Here is a 4,894-nt window from a genome sequence, read left to right as displayed (position 1 = left end):
TTGCTGGTGGAATAATGGTTACAGTATACTATGGCTGGTACAATACCTAAAAATAGTTACAGTATAAAGTATTGCTGGTGGAATAATGGTTACAGTATACTATTGCTGGTACAATACCTTAAAATAGTTACAGTATAAATTATTGCTGGTGGAATACTTAACAATAGTTTTTAAGGATTTTTTTATTTATAGAATAGCTTTTTTTAAATTATTTTTAGGGAATTTTATTTTAATTGTTTATAAAATATATTTACTACAAGAAATATTATTCCTTTTTGCAAATGTTTTCTTTGTGATGCAATATGTTTCTTTTAAGTGTGCAGGTTGGTGCATGGTTTATGTGTCTCAAAGTGGCTACTTTTCTATGGGCAGGCCAGGTTGGTGCAAGGCCTCGTTTCACCCTCGTTGTTTAGGTAATTGTGAGGTGGTTGCTGGTTCTGGGAACTTCCTGGCACTGTCCTTTATAATTTCTCACAATGCCTTGATGGTTTTTATTCCAGTGGCTTTGTCTTTCCTGTCTTTAGGGTTAGGGAAAAACTGGTTTCATTTGCAGTCTTTTGGAGGGGATTCTTATTTTTTGGTGTTTTTCTGGCACTGTCATAGTTTGTGTGCATGTGGGTGTGTAATGTTCCACAGTTATCTACACATTAATAATGATTCTGGGAGTTGAAGTCCACAAGTCTTAAAGTTGCCAAGTTTGGGAACCACTGACATAGTTGGAAGGAACCTTGGAGGTCTTCTAATCCAATCCCCTGCTCAAGCAGGAAAAACAATAACATGACAGACAAATGGTTCTCCAGCCTTTTCATAAAACCTCCAGTACTGGCATATCCACAACTTCTGGAGGAATATGATCAATCTTGAGATACTGTGACACCCAAAACTGTCACATGTTGCGGCAGCTGAAGCTTCTGAATACTCTTCAAAGGCAGCCCCATGTAGAATGCTTTCTCCTGAAGCCTAAAGGTAAAGGTAATATATGTGCTAGTAGTTTCCGACTCTAGGGGCAGTGCTCATCTCCGTTTCAAAGTCGAAGAGCCAGCGCTGTCTGAAGACGTCTCTGGGGTCATGTGGCTGGCATGAATGTATTTCCTTATACATTTTAGGGACCTTTCCTTACATTATTGGTGTTTTTCTTTCATACTTTTGGATTTCTAATTTCTGTTTCCATTAGTTAGCAATTGCTAAAACAAATCCCACGTGAAAAAGTATTCAAAGCCTTCTTGATTTTAATTGTCAGTTTATTTATTCCTGCACATTGTAATATTTATTCATTTTCATATCTCTGTTTTTCCACTGTTGTACAAATACAATTCCAGCAGCTGCTAACATGTGTAAAATTAAATATATCTGTCAGGCCTGCATTTATATTCCTTTTAGAATTTTGGCCTGCCACACTTTCTCTTATTTCATAATGCTGTTTCTTTTAGTCAATGGGAGAGGGGATTAGAAGGAGTAGGATTTTGGAATGTGTTGTTTTTCATTCTTTGCTAGAAGGCAAGGTCATCCTTTGTTCTCCGCACCAGTACACCTGACCAGAAGAAGCTGGGCATGGACGCCAGCGTGGAAGAAGGAGATTGGACCATGTGATGGATTGTGGGTGTGGGAACAAGATCATGAACTTTTAACTGGGTGGGGTTCTGATGTAACTTCCAGAGTTGGGATTCCCGCAGCTATGTGCCAACATGCCTGCTTTATTAAATTGGAACTTTAAGCATAGTTTTGCCTTTGATTCTGATTTGATTCTACATGGCATTTGGAACGTTGACATCATATTGTATTCCCTTTCAAATAGCCAACAAAATATTTCTGGTTTTAATTCCATATCTTGCTTTACCATTGCTTCTAACCACTAACTTCTGAATAGCTACTTGGACTGACCTAAGTGGTGTGCAGAAGACCGGCAAACCAGTGATCCTTCCTCTGTAAGTAGCTGTCCTTATTGCTGGTGTGCTCTGTGCTGGGTTCATCCTTGAGATAGTAAAGTCTTGCTTTCTGTGTCTCTCCTTTGTGCAGGTTATTGGAGCAAGGTGGTGAGGTGGTGGTGCAGAAGACCAGCAAGACAGTAATCTTCCCTCTGTAAGTAGCTGTCTTTATTGTTTTGTGTGCTGGTTTCATCCCAATGATGGCAATGAAGAGTTCATTTCTGTGTCTCTTCTTTGTGCAGCCCATTCATTGGAGTAAGTGATACTGAAGACTGGCAAGAACAGTCATCTTCCTGTAAGTAGCTTTTTATTGTTTTTGTACTTATTTTAATGTTATTGTAGTTCATCCATTGGGGCAAAGAATTCAGTGACATTTTCTTGGCCGCTCCCACCCGATCACATGGGCGGCAGACCACTCCCACACGGTCACATGGCGGGCAAGCCACTCCCACAAAGGAGGCCACACCCACAGAGTAGGTTCCAAAAAAATTTAAACCCACCACTGCACCAGACTATGGCTCAAATGAATGCTTTATTGATAGCAGAACAATCTAGAAAACATTTAACATTTTGTAAAGCTGTTGATAGCCATTAAAGCACTATTTTCATAAACTTTTTACTTCTTTCTTACATTTGTTACATTTTTTCTGTAATTACCCACAGGAAAGGGAAGGGAGGAAATTATGATCAATTTTCTTCATTCCTATAAACAAAATCAATTCTAATAAACTTCACTTCAGATTCCAGTAATGCGGATTTGGGCAGGGAAGCCGAAAGATAAAAACACCACTTTCTTGTTTAAAACTTTTCATTCCTAATTGATTAATGTGGTCACAACGCAGACTGGCTTCATTGCTAAGGGAGATGGTCTTCTTGAGCAAAAGCTATTTCCGTGTATGGTAAAGTAGGAGACGGAGGTTTTGTAAGATTTTAAGCCCTCCTTGATAAAGAACATGATTCTAATTGTAGTCCTGTGTATAGAATATTCTATTCTAGTACAAGGTGATGAATAAATAAATATAAATATAATTTTTATTAATTTATTCTTATATAGCAATCCATCTTACATCCTATAATCCTGGGTACTTACAAGCAATAGTACAAAGCATTAAAAACAATCATAAAAACTCCTGGCTCTTCAAAAAATACATTCATAAAATACTGTAATAAGCTCTAGCTTCACTCTATCGCAACAGATTTAGGAAAAGTCTGATGTTTCCGGAAAATGCTGTGGTCTCACAGTGGCAGGTTCTTCTGTTTAGAAGTGATTTTATGATTTCTATCTGAGATAGAGGATTGAGTGTATTTGTCTGCCTTGATAGATGACCCTTATCAATAGCAATAGCAATAGCAATAGCAGTTAGACTTATATACCGCTTCATAGGGCTTTCAGCCCTCTCTAAGCGGTTTACAGAGTCAGCATATTGCCCCCAACAACAATCCGGGTCCTCATTTTACCCACCTCGGAAGGATGGAAGGCTGAGTCAACCCTGAGCCGGTGAGATTTGAACAGCCAAACTGCAGAACTGCAGTCAGCTGAAGTAGCCTGCAGTGCTGCATTTAACCACTGTGCCACCTCGGCTCTTAAAAAATATGGAACACTTCACAAATTTGCGTGTCATCCTTGCGCAGGGGCCATGCTAATCTTCTCTGTATCATTCCAATTTTAGTATATGTGCTGCTGAAGCAAATATTAATCAAACATTAGATGGGAAAAGAATGGCACTATTATGTCTATGGAGAGTCTTCAAGAAAACAAAGGCAGTCCAGTTGCCTTTTGAAAAGCACCCTTGAGACAATGGCACTATTAGTTTTCAACTTTTGATACTATCAACCTGGAACCAATCTGGCAAGATTAAGCCTCAAACTATAGCATTGAATAAATACTAGTATAGTATTATACTAGTATATACTAGTATAGTAAAATATGGTGGCTGACTGTAAACCAGCATAAGTACAGGAATCATATTACGTCTGTACTAAAGCATTTGCCCTGCTCACTGCTTACAAGGTTAGTATTGCCAACAATTTAGATATTAATTAAATAACCTTCTCCTACATGATCACTGTAGGAGATCACTTTAGTATGGCTACATAAAGTACCGGTACTTCCAAATGTATCCTTTAAGAAGAATGTTAAGTTCTCACTTTTTAATATTAGGAAAATAATAGGCTCTAATAATAAATTAAACCTCTTCATTAAGAACTCTTTGTTATTTTAATGATTGATTTTATTTTAAGGATATTAATTTTGCTTTATCTGATACATCATATTTTTCTATTATTGTAAGCTGCCTTAAGAGGTGGATTAAGAGAAATCAGAATATAAAATCAGTAATGCATGAAAAAAGAATAAACTTGTGATTATAGAAGGAGCACCCTTTGTTCCTTTAGTATCCAAATTCTTGGAAGAAATGGGCTGTTATATCGATGTGGCAATATTATAGCAATTGGCAATATAAAGAAGCCAAGGAGAGTGAAAATCACAACACATTTTAAGTGGAAGAGATTGATTTAAAAATGGATAGTCTATGGAAAGCTCACAAAACCACTAATATTTAACAACTCTGTCCAACTTGGAATTGTCACTCTCTATTAGAATAAATTTTCCTTAATTCTATATCCTACCTTTATACCCATGCATCACTTACCCACTTCTTCAACCCAACACTAATTTAACTTATAGATTTATTGTATTTAATTAATTGCATTTAAAATTCTTTTTGTTTTCTTGCCTTAGAAACTCTTTGAAGAAAACAGCTTCATCACCACATGAAATTCTCAAAGATTCTTTTTCATGAGCTGTTCCAGTGGATTGCCAATACATCAGAAAGGAGATTAAATGGGCACTGTAGACAGAATTTCCTCAACAATCTCATCTTTCTCTGAAAAAGCAAAAAGTCACAAAAATATGGCATAGAAACACTGAATTGGAGAAAAAGTGTTCAGAGTAACAGTGCTTGTTCATA

General features: G+C 37.0%; 1 non-coding gene across 1 annotated transcript; it reads right to left on the bottom strand.

Annotated features, from left to right (window-relative positions):
* Positions 1-3,512: 3,512 nt before the first annotated feature.
* LOC116513597 lies at positions 3,513-3,615 on the bottom strand. Its single transcript, XR_004256008.1, has one exon. It is a non-coding gene; the product is annotated as a U6 spliceosomal RNA (small nuclear RNA).
* Positions 3,616-4,894: the final 1,279 nt, after the last annotated feature.

The sequence above is a fragment of the Thamnophis elegans genome, chromosome 9 (assembly GCF_009769535.1).
Source record: "Thamnophis elegans isolate rThaEle1 chromosome 9, rThaEle1.pri, whole genome shotgun sequence".
Classification (NCBI taxonomy): Eukaryota; Metazoa; Chordata; class Lepidosauria; order Squamata; family Colubridae; genus Thamnophis; species Thamnophis elegans.
The sequence above is the reverse complement of the archived record's forward strand: the minus strand, read 5'-3'. Positions and strand labels throughout refer to the sequence as shown.